Source organism: Amborella trichopoda, chromosome 10 (assembly GCF_054954075.1).
Source record: "Amborella trichopoda isolate Santa Cruz 75 chromosome 10, AtrichopodaSantaCruz75HAP2 v2.0, whole genome shotgun sequence".
Classification (NCBI taxonomy): Eukaryota; Viridiplantae; Streptophyta; class Magnoliopsida; order Amborellales; family Amborellaceae; genus Amborella; species Amborella trichopoda.
The window spans coordinates 40,706,013-40,721,474 of NC_142345.1; the positions used below are offsets into that span (position 1 = coordinate 40,706,013).

The following is a 15,462-nucleotide window of genomic DNA, read 5'->3' on the forward strand; positions in this document are numbered from 1 at the left end:
CAGATAATAAGTTTGGATAAGGGGCAAATGACATTAAAAAAAAAAAAAAAAAATTGTTCTCTAGGGTATATGCTCATTCGGATTAATTGTATTTTTTTTCTTGATACTAATCACAAGTTTTGTTAGAGTAAATCTCAAAATTTTAGATTTTTTTTTAAAAAAAATTGAGGCATTTTATAAGATGAAATAGATGCGCAAGGTACTCCCTTAGGAGCACATCAAATGTTGGACTTCCCTCTCAACCAACCCAAAAAAAACTTATATGATTTCTATCATACGGGTGGGATACCTTTTTCAATCTAACTTTTCACACGAGGCTTTTAAGGAAGGTTCTTCTCTTTTAGGTTTTCATGTTCCCTGGGGTTTATGCTCCCTCCAAAGTCTAAGCTCCTTATAGTAAAAACCTTTCTTAACATTAAAAAATTTACTTTTTTGTGTTGATTATACTTATTTGGTATTTTCTAAAGTAATCCCCAATTAAAATAAAATTCAATTAACCTTTTTACAAGAAGAAGTAAATACCTAAAAGTACGCACATATGAGCACATCTGATGTTGCTCTCCCATCTTTCAATTCTCATTATCAAACACAATAAATTTTCCCTACTTACATAGTGTAGGATGGCAATATTTTTATCTCTTTTTAAAAATGATTAAATTTTTATACGAAAAGACGTTTGAATTATGAGTTATTGGGTGCAGTTGGCATACGGATGCATCCGAAGGTGTACAGATAAGGTGCACTTTCAAATTTTATCATAGTATATAATTTTGATGTAAAATGTTCTTAGGTTTATCTCAAAATCTATTTTTATATCTAATTATAAAATTTTAAATTTAAAAAATGGTTAAATCAAATAGATCTATAAACATATGATAAACTTGAAAATGGACGGTGTAAATATGTTGTAAAATACATTATTTTTTAGACTTAAAATCTTTTTATTTTTCATAGTCATACATCTCGCTGTCGAGATGTTCAATGAAAGGAAGAACATTAAAACTACCTTTACCGATGGATTTTTTAGGTGCATCCGTAGTTCTACATTATAAGGTTGCATCTTTATATAAACTTTTTCCTTAGTTATTCCAATTGATATTCATAATTTCATAAAGAAAGCAACTTATTGAAATAAATTTGCATTTCACAACAAAACAAATCTATTTTTAAAAGAAATTTTACATTATTTGCTGTCAATATTTGTTTTAAGGGTACATATACTATGATCCCTCGGGAGCATAGTTTATTTCTACTCCCTCGGTTGATAGACCTTCTTAGGAGGATTTTTCCAATTTGAATTTTAGGAACCACTTAAGAATCATTAGATGATTATTCTAAAAATAAAATTTGAATTTTGAGTCTCTAACACATAGATCTCACCATCTAAAAATTGGATGGCCTCTATTCAATCTTGAAACATTATTTTTTCCAAGTGCATATAGGATACATTTAGAATTTTTTTTTAGTAAGTATGTAAGTTGAAGAGTTTATATCCCAAAATTAAATCTAGATGAGATGTTACCCGAGGGAGTAAATTCGCATCCTACTCCCCAGGGAGTAGAATATCTTTTGGCTTGAAAGATTTAAATTTATATATTTTTTAAAGGGTGTGGTTAACCTTAAACAAATACAATTAAGGCACACTTCCAAATTTTATCATAACATGTAATATTGATCTAAAAAATTCTTAGGATTATCTGAAAATCTATTTTCATATCCAATTATAAAATTTTAAACTCCAAAAATGGTTAAAATTAAGTAAATCTATAAATATATGAAAATCATGAAAATGAATGGTCTAGATAATATGCTGCATGATGCACTATTTATGGGGCTCAAAATCTCTTTTCTTTTTCATTTCTTATATCTCGATGTCGAGATAGTCAATTAGAGGGCTTTTTAACATTAAAACAATATTTTTCCGATGGATTTTTTATGTGCATCTTTAATTGTACATTTTAAGGAACCTTATATAAATTTTTTCTTTTTGTAAAGCGAAATGATAAATAGAAAAATGCCACTTTGTGCTCATTCTTTTACAAGGCCAAATTGTTAAAAGCTCAATTAGTAAATCAATATGACTTTAAAATAATAACTAAAAACTATTACTAAATTACTAACTAATTTTAATAATTAAAATTAAATTCAAATTAGTGTTTTCTTCTTATTTAAGAATAGCCTAAGGAGGTTTGGATATAGCCAAATTATTTGTATTCATTAGTCCTTTAAATAAGCACATGCTGACACAAAATCATTATGTATACTTACCCCCTCTGCTTAAAAACTAATTTAAATCCTCTCTTAAAATATATAAAATTTGTGTTAAATATGGGCTTAGGTCCAGAAAGTGGTTCAATATTTTAAAATTCGTGTTAAAAAAAATGGTTCAATATTTTAAAACTCGTTGCGTATCATTCAATAGGTCCCAAAAGTGGTTCAAAAAACAAATGATACCCAACGAGTTTTTAATTGTGTCATTTTCTTATATTTTTTCAACAATTTATTAATTTTTTAAAAGGACATATTAAAATATTCATAGTTTTCACAAGGAAAATTACGTATATATTCGTTATAGTTTCCGTTATTATCAAAATACAAAATAATTTCTGTTATTACTGAAATATCTTCTTTTTTTTCACTTCATAACGAAAATTTTTAAAAAATGACTTTTTTTTACTCGTTTTCGTTTTTTGAACAACAAAAAACAAGCAAAAGTTTGGAATTTGCATTTTTATTTTCGGTTGTTGAATAACCGAAATGTCTTGTTTTCGATTTGCTGGAATATGCAGTTATATTTTTCAGTTGTTCAACATCTGAAAATGTCTTGTTTTCGATTATTCAACAACCAAAAATATGACTGTATATTATGGAAGCTTGCTGGAATATGCAGTCCTAAATAAGATATTTTCGGTGGTTCAACATACAAAAATATTCTATTTTCGGGTGTTCAACAATCGAAAAAGAGTAAAGCCATCTTTTTTTAAAATTCACGAAAGCCATCTTTTTTTAAAATTCACGTTATGAAAGGTAAAAAACAGACAGATATCTAATAACGGAAACTATTGCATACATCCGTAATAACGTAAAATATAACGGATATATGTATAATTTTTTCTAATATTTAATACTGAGATTATTAATATATAATAATAAATAAATTTTGAAAGCTCAAAAGATATTTTTTTTTATATTATTTAGAACCACACAATTTTGTGCGGACTTGAATGTGCCTGACAATTTTCCTTACTAGAACGGGCCAACTTGTGAACAGGGTAGCTTTTTTCTAGCTAAAATTATCAAATGAGAAATGTTTTTTTTGAAATTCTCGGTTAAACGGTTAAAAAATTATTAACCAAAATGGGCAGGAGCGATGCGCGAAAATATCAATGGCTAAAAACAAAGGCAAACATAATTCCTCAAGTGAGAAATGTGGCGTTATCAAAGGGTTAATTGAAAAAGGTCGGTCTTCTCGACCTTTTTCAATAAATGCATTAAACCTTTTCCTACCAAGATTGTATGGCCTCATGATCAAACCAATAAATTTCAATGACGTAGGACCCGTATGCAAATTCCCCTCATATTTCAAATCAATCGAGTCCTAAACGCTTTTTCTCCGTTAATTGAAGTTGGAATGATACTTTTTTATTTGAATTTTTCAATAAAAAAAAAATTATTTTACGCGGGTTAAATCACATTTCTATACATGCAGTACAGAAAGTGTAAAGCATATATCTTAAAAATTGAGGCAAGAAGGTTCTCCATCTAAAAATAATGGAAATTAGCGATTCAAATATTTTTTTATTAAAATTATTATTTTTAATTTTTTAAATTTATTTATTTTTTCATAATTATAATATCCATGTTAGAGATTACTTATTTTTAAAAATTAAATCTTAAAATTCATCTCAAAAATAGATTTATTAAAAAGCTTTATATATACGGGCTTGGCCGTATAAAAACCGAGTCCTCACATCAAACTTGACTACTTACTTTTTTGTCACTTTCCCAATTATGTATTTGTCTCCATTCTTTTACCAAATTGGGAGGGTATTGGGAAAGTTGTTTCCCGGGAAAAGGGGTGAATTCTGGTGAGACCTTGTGATTTTGGGGGACTGGAAAATTCACAAAGCATGCCTTCAAGTTTTGGCCCTTTCAATAATCGTTTTTTCCTTTTTTTTTTTTTTTTTTTTTTTTCTTCCTTTTTTTCTCTTTTTTTTTTTTTTTTTTTTTGGAGTTTTAGGACCTAAATTATTTTTGAGTTGTTGGAATAGTAGAAGCTAAAAGATATTTTTCTCCCTCCGGAAAACCTCACCTAAGATTAATTTTAGCACCCTAAATTTTAGAGATATAATCTCTTTAATGCATAGATTAAACTTAATAAAATAAATTTTTTAATTGCACCTCTATACACCTGAAATAAAATAATGTCTCAAGATTAAATAAAAATTGTCTAATTTTTCGAAGGCTATACTCAAATTTTAATATTTTTTAGAATATTGATTACCAAAATTTCAGTTTGAAAAAACTGGGTTTTATGGATTGAATTTGTTAAGAATAAAGAATTTTTGTTTTATGGGTGCGGTTTGTATAGAGCCTAGGCTCTAAACCATCAAATTATAGCCTACCTTCAAATAGTGTCTGAGAAATGAGGTTTCAATATTGGAAATAGCTTTAAAATATATTATAATATTTATTTATAAAGTTTAAAGAGATTTTGTGATAGCCTTAAAATATATTTTTATATTTATTTATGAACTTTAAAATTTCAAAAATAGTGTAGATCGACAAATCTACAAAAATTTGAAAATTTTGAAAATTAACGGTCCAAAAATGTATTATAAAATATGCTATTTTCAAAACTTAAAATCTTTTTTTTTTTTTTTGTCCATGAATCTTGATGTCGAGATGAAGATATTTGGGCATCAAAACAAGCTCTTGTAGTGAAATTTGTTAGGTGTGTTTTGTGCCATTTTCCTGCGAGAATCACTAATTTCCCAGCTGTTGCAATGCTTATAACCATTTTTCCTGCAAGCATGGGAGATTTATCCGGTGAAAATTCCTGTGAAAATTGAAGTGTCTCACGTGAGGATTGGAAGTTTATTTGGGAAAGGTCCGGCATATTCAGGCAAAGTAACGAATCTCGCCGGCAAAATTAGAATTCCTGCAGAGCTGTTGGTGTAGGAAGTATATTAATTTCTGGCGAATTTACGGTTTTCAGGCGTGAATCACTACCTTTTGCCAGAAAACACATACACAAACAGTAGTGCTCCAATTGGATCGAAAACAGGGAGAAAAAGAGTAGAGTTTTTCGATGAAATTTCAGGCATCCGACTCGATATACCTAGGAGAGTCTGAAATCACTCCAATCATGTTATGGCCCACATCCCACGATGTCTTTATTCATGGGCCATCACTGGAAGCCCACATGGTCGGGTACTCTGATTAGTGAGAGCATCTTTCCCCTTGCGAGAAAAGAGGGTACGCACAGGTTTTTTGATGAAATTTTTTTAATGGGTTTATTTTTATTAGATGGATAATGTTAAAAAAGAAAAAATTGATTTTGAGTTTATAAAGGTTAATATTGTAAAATTCACAAAATGAATAGTTTTGATTCATTTTTAAAGGGGACTCATTTTGACCATATCTAGAGTTCAATTTGAAATTTATTTTTTTTAGAAAAGGGGGAGGGAGGGATTGATTATTGAGATGAAAAAAATGTGTGTAAAATTTGAGATCATACAAATACCACACACATGGTTTTTTAGAAGTGTTGCATTATATTATAATACAACCGTTGTGTTAGATCATTGCTCTTTAAAAAAGAGATTTAAAAAAATAATATAAAATTAATGCACTTTATGTATGGACATAATTTGAAAGACTTGATTACCATTTAATTTTTTTTGACATGGCCTGTTGGTTCACATAAATTACAAGGTCCACCTTTTTATTTTATTTTATTTGATATGGCCTGTTGGTTCACCAAACCTTGGGTTTCTCTCCTCTCTCTCTCTCTCTCTCTCTCTAAACGCCAAAAAAAAAAAAAAAAAAAACCTCTCATGGTCTTAACGCAATAAAGCCCGGCAATGATATTGCCAACTCATCACGAGAAAGGAATCGCCCTCTCTCTCAGGAGGATATGTGAAATACATTACTTATTTTCCATCACTTGGCCGTGTTAAAAAATAGTGGGACATTTCATTTCTTACCGTATTTGCAAATCGATCATTTTTTATATATCAAAGAGGTCGATTCTATCATTGATAGTCAAAAAGAATTATTATATGGATTCCTTGATATCCCTTTGAATCTCATACTCTCGATATTCTTTCCCGGTCAGGTCAAGTCGGAAATAGCTTGAGTTGTCCCAAATCAGGAGCAGGGTTATTCTGGGCCAAAAGAACCTTGGAATCACCCAATTCTCTTGAAAACTCATACTTCTTTAATTGTTCTTAAAAAAAGTTGCCTAGTCCGACTCAGACTCGTTTGAAACGGACCAGGCTCGGTCCCTAACAAAGTCTTAGTCTACCTTTTAAACACTTGTTCTTCACTTATAAGCAGTCGCTCACCTGTTCTTGAATTTCAAACTGTTTGTTGTTAGTTAAGCAAGAGATATTCAAGCCAATTTAAGGCCACCACAATTGGTTTCAGCTCAATATTCTGCTGCTTTTTGTTGTGTTCTTTCCTTTTAATGTTGTAATGTATTACAAATGTTTTAAGGAAAGGTCTCCCAATCACATTATGGAAGGGTGCACAAACTCCTTCCCATTGTTTTGATTTTAACGGCCACAAAAGAGTTTCATGTTTATATATTATTTTTATTTAAAAATTATTATTATTTTTAATATATTGAGATATGGATGTATTTTTAAATAGTACAACAAATAAAAATAGTAAAATATATTTTCAACAAAAATATTCAGCAAAATCCCCTAAAACAACATCTATATCCCAAATTTCAAATAAAGATCATTTTTTTAAACTAAAACTTAAAAATAAGATACCAAACTCTTTCGAGCTATTGGATGATACTAGGTTGTCTAAAGTATTAACTATTGAGAGATGCTTTTGCACCGTTCCACATCATGTGGATGCTAAACCATCTTATGTTTAAAATTTTGGAACGTATCCATTTTGGGGTGTTTTTTGTCTTTTTTTTAATATCTTACTTTGGATTTTCTTTCCAGAACTCTTGTGATGAAATGCTTGTGGCTTTTTGTTAGCGATTTGTTGACTCTGTTAGTTGATTAGGAAATGTGACAGAGAACTTTAGATTCGACTATTCTACCTACTACTGATGGTGGGATCTCCACTTATGGATTTTCCTAAGGGAAAGATTATTAAGGGGTTAAAGCCCTGCAAAATTATGGAGGTGGTTAAAAAGACCCCATTTCACCTTAGCGGTTTACTTTTTAATTTTCGTTCAGTGAGTCACTTCCTCAAAAAACATTAAGGGTGATAATAGACTAGGTCATAGCTTGCCCAAACCTAGGGTGCTACCCTAGAGAGCTGGTCTGAACCTGGCCTAGCCCGGCCTTGACTGAGCCAAGGGAACCTTAGCTCAGGCCACGCCATACTATTTTGCTAGGTGCCCAGACCCAACCCTCAATGGTGTTGGGCTAGGCCAGTAGATATTAAATATTTTCTATAAAGTGCCAAAGAAAACAAAAAAAAGGTGGGCCATGCCAGGCCAGGCGAAGATCCCCGGGCTAATCTTGCCCCGACCTAGATCAAGTTTGGGCTAGCTCAAGCATGGGTTCAGTCGTCAGGCTAAACCTAGTGGCACGGATCCGGGCTATTCATGACCAGTCTGACTGAGCTGGGCCGCTAACCCATTTCCACCTCTAAAGGGAGGGTATTAGTAATTTCACCCCACCAAAACACATAGGGGTACCCTCTCATTTGGTTGAAGCATCTTAGTTGGGTCAAATTACTAAAATAACCCTTATTGTTCAAGCTCCCAACATTCAACTAGGCCGTTGGACTTTTTTCAGGACATTTTTTTAGGAAGCAGTAGAGGGAAATGAAAATTACACGTAAATACTTTAATGTTACTCCAATGTTAATTAGGATGTTTTGCCTCCTTGATGGTTTTGTAAGGGACCATGGCCCCCTTAAATGATATTTTCCCATCTTCTAGAACAGGTTTATTTTTTTTTTGAAGATAAACCAGTAAAAGCCTGATTTTTTCTTGTCTTGTGTCATTGCACTTGGTCGCTGTTTCAGCTTTCAATTTCATACTCCTCAAACTTGCTCGAACGATTTTTGAGTTTCCAGATCAAAGTAGTCTCACGGTTTGTCTCATAGACTTTCTTTATGGTCTTTATTTTGTTTTTGAGAACTGCTAACATTTCTTTATGGTTTTTATTTACACAGATTTTCGTTTCATAGTATTCAAATAACAAGTTCGTAAGCAACAAGAACTGAACAGTATGCACGATCTTTTTCATGAAATTATCCTAATTCTTTATTTTGTTGTTAGTCTTCTTTCTTCTTTTTTTCACTTTCTCTGTACTCCTGATAGGCTTGAGACTGATGCTTGACTTGTCACTTGGCCTTCTCATATTTAGATGGTTGTTATTTATTTTATTGATTCAAAAATTTGAATCAAATATTAAAATTTAAGATGTGTTGGCATCTGGAATCTATGGTCATCCAGCATTCTAATTTGTTTCATGACAAAATATAGATTAACCAAAATAGGTTGTTGATCATCTTCAAAAGTTATCCAGGTCTTCATTCTTTTCTTCTTCTTTCTCTTTTCTGACCCCTTCTTCTTCTTTTTGTTTTCATTTATGCAGAATTATACTTTTCCATCGTCTAATGGATAGCTTATTGAATTTGATTGTAGCTCACGTTATTCTACAGTCACACCAATATCCAATTATTTTCAACTGTTTGTTGAAGAACATGACTGTAGGAAGCTTGTCTCCTGTTGAGCAGAGGAAATCCAATGTGAAAAACAAGCAGATTATTGCTGAGAATGCCCCATTGCTTCCTCAAACGTATAGTGAGTCCGTTGATGTGGACTTTGATGAGTTCAATGGAGCTTCCTTTTCTGGTGCGGTATTCAATCTTTCAACAAGTATTGTTGGAGCTGGAATCATGGGGTTGGCTGCAACAATGAAGATTTTGGGGCTCGGGCCTGGAATTGGAATGATAATATTCATGGGCTTTATAACTGAATGTACAATAGGGACTATGTTAAAGTTCAGCAAGCCTACAAATGCAGTTACTTACAGTGCTTTGATGAAGGATTCTTTTGGAAGCACTGGAGGGCTTTTGCAAATATGCATCGTTTTTAATAATTTGGCAGCGCTTGTTGTATTTATGATCATTATTGGTATGCTCTCTTCTCCCATTTTGAATAATATTTTGATGAATATTTGTTGTTTTGTCCATTTTATTGCTTCACATGCTAGTCTTCACTCTTCAGCATGAGTAGTGCCTATCCACAGTTAGAGAAATATGCATACGTATGCACACTTGCAAGAAAGAGAACACACTTGCAGACACGTACTCATACATATAGGCATAAGCAATATGTGTTAGTATACTAGCTTGATTTATGATTTAATGGCTGTTGTCCATCTGAGATGAATCATCTTTTATGAGAGTCATCTTATCTGCTAGGACTTGCACATTTGTCTTTTTTTGGTATGTATCTTTTCTGTTTCTCAAATTTTCCAGAAACTTATAGCATCCTGTTTTCTTCATGTAATTTTAGGAACTACTGAGGAAGTTTCTAATACAAGTACTTGAGTTTTTGTGGTGTATCTTAGAAACCCTAATCTTGAAATTATATGCACATTTAACTGAATGCACTTTGATTCTTTGAAAAATGGTTACTGAGTCCTTTTACAAAAATCCTATTTCGTTCAGTACATTTTGGGATAAACCATTTCTTTAGTAAATGGATTTTACTTGTATTTTATTTAGTTGCCAAATCACTAGTTCTTTTATCTCATGTGATGAAGATGCATTGGAATGATTTTTGTGAACACTTTATGGTAGTTAGATTGCATCTGCCTAATTGCTCTCTAAATGAATCAAGGTTGCATCTGCCTAATTGCACTGTAAATGAATCAAATGCTGCTATGAATTTTCTTTTTTGTAACTTTTATCCAGATGAATATTTGATGAGGCTTACTTTTCCTATAAAAGAATATTTATGGAGACCTTTTTGTTAGGCGATGTGCTTTCTGGAACATCTTCTGGTGGGGTACATCACTTTGGTGTTTTGGAAGGATTATTTGGTGAACAATGGTGGAATGGGCGCACTTTCGTCCTACTTGTTACATCACTTGCTATATTAGCTCCACTGGCATCTTTTAAACGAATAGATAAGTTAGTTTGCCTCATCCCTATTCTATAATTCTTTGAATTAAGGAAGCTGCAATTAGGCACTATTTGATTGTCAACTTTCATCAAATGATGTTTTTGAAATTGTAATTGACCAAATTGCAATTCAGTGATTGTTGGCTGTATAGAGGGATTTTTAGTCGATCTAATTTGAATTGCAAGTTTTTACTATGTGGGTGGTTGGTGGTGGTCAAGGTGGTGGCAATCGTCGCGGTGGTGGTGAAAGGGCTGTTTTAGAGAGAGAGAGAGAGAGAGAGAGAGAGAGCTGTTTTATTGAGAGAGAGAGAGAGAGGAATTGGATCTTTATAAGAAAGCAATGGAATTGGGGGGCCGAATTGTAATTTGAACACATTTGCTGGTCGGTCCAAATTGACAATTAAACATGCTTAGGCCCTTAAGTTGTAATCAGTCAAATAGCATTATGCAGTGCCTTATTTATATCTAATAATACCTTTATTGTGTAGAATATTCTTCCTAACATGATCTTATTTTTGGAGCTCATGTAAATCTTTTGGTTTTGGCTTTATCTCGATGTTTCAGAGCTTTGAGGTTTTTTGATCACCTGGGTTGATGTGCCTACTATGTTTTTTCATGGCTACTCTTGATTTCATAGATTCGATGTGTATGTGTCTGTGGCTACATGCGTCTGTTTGTCTAGAGAGAGAGAGAGAGTTTTCAGCGGAGAATACACTCGTACATAATGCAGAGAGTAATTTTCCTGTCATCTCCACAGACTCTATGAGATATACATTGACGTTATCGGTTGCTCTGGCTGTAGTGTTTGATATCATCACCGCAGGCATTGCTACAATGAAAATATTTGATGGAAATGTTGAATTGCCAAGATGGCTCCCAAATGTGACCGATGTCACATCATTCTTGAAGCACTTCACAGCTGTACCAGTTCTCCTCTTGGCCTACATTTGCCATTATAATGGTGAGCAAAGCTGAAAATTGCTTTACTTATCTACATTTCTTTTTGGGTTTGTGTAAAATCATAATTTCTCACTAGTTTTCTACCTGATAGTGCATATGCACATGCATGCAACCATAAACCTCTCTCTATGTAGCAAGGCTAATTTGGTCCCTTTCTCTGAAAATGGTCTTGTGGAAAAACAAGGTACTAAGTCGTTTTTAAAAATATGCCATTTGTTGACTGTTTTTGAGCAATCTTCTCTTTATTCTGAAAATGTTGTAGCAGTTGTTAAGGAGAAGAAAGGGTGTTCTTCCTCCCTTTTTCATCTCCTTCCCCTTCCCATTCTCATTCTCCTCCTCGTTACACAAAATAGCACTTTCTGTGGGCATAAGCATCTTCATTACATTAATGGAACTATTTCAGCATGGACTTTTCAAGTTTTTTGCTCAGAATATACTGCTCTCTTTTAGCTGCCTAAATTTTAAACTTTTTAGTCATAGTTATATCAGTGAAATCCTCTTTCCTTGTCATACTTGGTCCTTAGACATCATATATTCAGTTCTCGATCTGAGATTTGTTTAGATATTTAAGCTGTTTTGCATTGTCACTTGTGCACAATCAGTAGGACATGGTGACACAATCATATGTAGCCCACGTATCATCTTTAGATCATTGGAAGAGATTAAAACTTGTCTTCAAGTCTTCAGTTAATAATAATGCTAAAACCATTGGTTTTGAGTTGGTGCAGCTCATCGCATTACCAAGGAACTTCAGGACACATCGGAGATGCATTCTATCGTGCGTACTTCTCTCGTTCTTTGTATGGTTGTGTACATCGCTACCAGCTGCTTTTGTTTCCTTCTTTTTGGGGAGTCCACTTTGGATGATGACTTAGCCAACTTTGATGTGGACTTATGAGTGCCATATTCCTCATTCCTAACTTAGGTAGTTCGAATATGCTATGCTATTCATATCATGTTGGTGGCTCCTATTATAGCTTTTGGGTTGCGCCTGAATTTGGATGGGCTTCTCTTCCCCTCTGCTAAGCCTCTGGTCTTAGATAACAAGAGGTTTACCATCCTCACAGTGGTCTTGATTGCCTTAATCTTTATTGGAGCAACCTTCATTCCTAGCATATGGGACGTCTTTCAGTTTGGTGGGGCGACTACGGGTCTTTCCATTGCGTTAATCTTCCCTGCTGCAGTTGCTCTAAAGTAATAGTTTTTGTGCTCTTTGCTATGGAACCATGATTTTTTTTGAAATGCATATAAAGCATGAATATAAAGCATCATGCACAAAGCATAACAGTAGCTAAAAAGCTTCGTTATCGTTCTGAATTATATAGAATGGGATTATGAATTATCCCTGATGAGAAGATATATTAAGAATCAGTATGTTAAATATTACTTGTTGGAATTGAACATCAGTCGTGTGTTCATAGAGTCTAGAAATATGTGAGTAAGATTTTGTTTGGTTCATGGCTTTAGGGTGCTTTCATTATAAAAATGTGTTCCTAATTTGCATGGACTATTTTTCTGCTCGAAGTGATTAGGGAGGTATATTGCTTGGAGATGCTTATTTAGTTGTGGAACTACCAAGTTAAGCGTTAGACACATTTGGACATTGGGTATCCAAACTCCAAACCACTCCACATTTGTTTATTTGTATGTGGGTCGGTAAAAATACCAAATGCATGAAGTTCTCTCATTTAGAAAAATCACATGTGAGTGGGTTAGAACACCCCCACTAAACAAAAATACAAAACAGGAGCAGGTTTGGACGCCCCATGTTCAAACCCGTTTTGTAATCAACATTTGGTCACTTCCCTCTTCCTCTCTCCCTCTGTCATCCTCTCCCCCATCTCATACAGCCTCTCTCTATCCTCTTTCTCACACTTTCCTCCAATTCTCGCCCACAGTTACATTGGACTCTCTGAACCCAAATTTACAAATCCATCCCACTTACCAGAAAAATTCCATGTGAGTGGGTCGGGCTTCGATGGCACTCCAGCAGCTGTCGTATGTAGCAAGACAATATGAGTTTCCTTTAAATATCAGTAATTTATATTCCAAGTTTTACTTCTTTTCATATTTTTTCTAATATTAAAATTTCTATATACCAATATGTATATAAAACTGATAAAAAGCAGCTGAGGACTGTTTAACATATGAAGCGCATCTTTAAAGACGTGTGTCGGCAGGTCTTACTGTTAGATGTGCATCTTATGTCAGAACTCGGAAAAAAGACATCTTTGAAATTTAAAGATATGGTAAGTCTGATACTCCTATTTTTAACCAAAAGAAGCTCATCTTTAAGGACGTTTGTGTCGCCGTGTCTGTTAGGTGCGTCTCTTTTGTTAGAACTCAGAGAAATAAGCTTTGTATTGTCCGGAATTGTGCAGATGCATCAAGTCTGGTACTCCTATTTTTTAAGGGCAGCATCTGACACTTTGTATCAATGTTGAAAGTCGATATGCATGTTGCTGTCCTTGTAAAATTCTGCTCCCCCTTTTATTTTGTTTAATATAGTTGGCATATTACACAACCACTCAGTTTTCCTGATCTGGTGCACATATGTTAATATTAAATCCGACTAAGGCATCTATATGATGCTTATAATTCAGTTAATCAAAGTTTCATATGCCATGGGCACATGGTTTGAGCTGAAACAAAACCTTTGTTGTCTTAAAGCTCATAACCTGCATATCGTTGTACTCTTGTATGCAAATATTCACAATATATGTTGATCGATGTATGGTTGTGTGTATATGCTACCATTGTAATACATAAGAGAAGGAAAGGAGGGAAGGGTATTTGCGCTGAATCAATTTCTAACATTTTTTTTGTCATATTTGATCATAATCTATAGGGACCGACATGGCATTGCGACAAAGAAAGATAGCATACTTGGCATCTTCATGGTGGTCCTCGCAATTTTCTCAAGTGCCTTGGCTATTTACAGTGATGCATACTCCTTGTTCTAGTAGAATAGTGGCTCCTCAAGGGATTAAAAGGTAAGTACCATCTACATGCTGAGAAGTTCCTATGTTAAATATCTTCTCCAAACTGATTGGAAAACTGTCACGTCAGATTTACATGAAATATCAGTGGATTTTCAAGAATGTGCCGCCCGTTTCAGCAGTCACCAGAATATGTTTGTATCAAAGTTAGGAATATATCTCGTCTTTGTCTCTTGTTAATTTCATTAATACATAATCAGTGGATTTAGCGAATTATTTTTTTCATATTTTTATTAGGTGGGCCTCACTAAGATGTATGCACGCTCCAAATTTTAAGTAATTTAGATTTGTAGAAAAAAATAAAAAAATGAAACACTACCGAGCAACTGTAATCATGAGATGAAGTTTGGATGGTGATGAGGGTAGACGAAATCACTGTTCATTTTCGCCTATACGCATTAGGAAGAGTTTGCCTATATATATATATATATATATATATATATATATATATATATATAAATGCATTTCTATTGGATTTTTATTCTTATCTAATTTGAATTCATGCATATTGCAATTTGCAGTCCTTATAAATTTGGATGTTGTGCCTCATGACTCAGATATGAATCTATGAATCTATTATAGTGTGGCTGTTCGCCAGTAATAACTTTTTCTTTCAAATGTTAGTTGATAAATTTAAAATTAATTATAATTTTTAACATTACACATATTCAGCCAATAATTTCCTGCGACAGATAAACTTTTTGAAATATCACAAAAAAAATTGCCACTAAGCAATCTCTAGAACAAGATTTTCTCGTAGTAGTCGACATACTAGAGCTGTTGTTGAGGACAACTTAGTGCAACAATGGTGTTACAAGATCTCCATAAAACAAGAGAGAGAAACCGCTGCAAGTTCCTCCAAAAGAATGTGAAAACATACAAGTGACCGCACTTTATAGACATGCCATGCTCAATACTTTTGATACCACACTACTAACCTCCATATCGTTTATTTCTACATCTATGACACCAAAGTAATTTTTTACGACGATCATTTCCCTAAAGCCCACCCCATTGGTTATTCAATAGAATTTCTCTCTCTAAAATCTTGAAATTTAAAATTTTGGAGAGAAGAGTTCTTTCAAATTTTTTGAGAGAAAACCTATCTCAAATTTCAAGTTTTAGATAAAGAAATTATCTTAAATCTTTTAGAGAGAAACTAACT

The 15,462-nt window shown here is 33.2% G+C and overlaps 1 pseudogene across 1 annotated transcript; it reads left to right on the plus strand.

The window, feature by feature from the left end:
* Positions 1-8,721: 8,721 nt before the first annotated feature.
* On the plus strand, positions 8,722-14,399 carry LOC18433972 (amino acid transporter AVT6A-like; annotated as a pseudogene). Its single transcript, XR_016042128.1, has 5 exons — positions 8,722-9,343; positions 10,191-10,347; positions 11,106-11,299; positions 12,027-12,492; positions 14,147-14,399. The product of XR_016042128.1 is annotated as an amino acid transporter AVT6A-like (transcript).
* Positions 14,400-15,462: the final 1,063 nt, after the last annotated feature.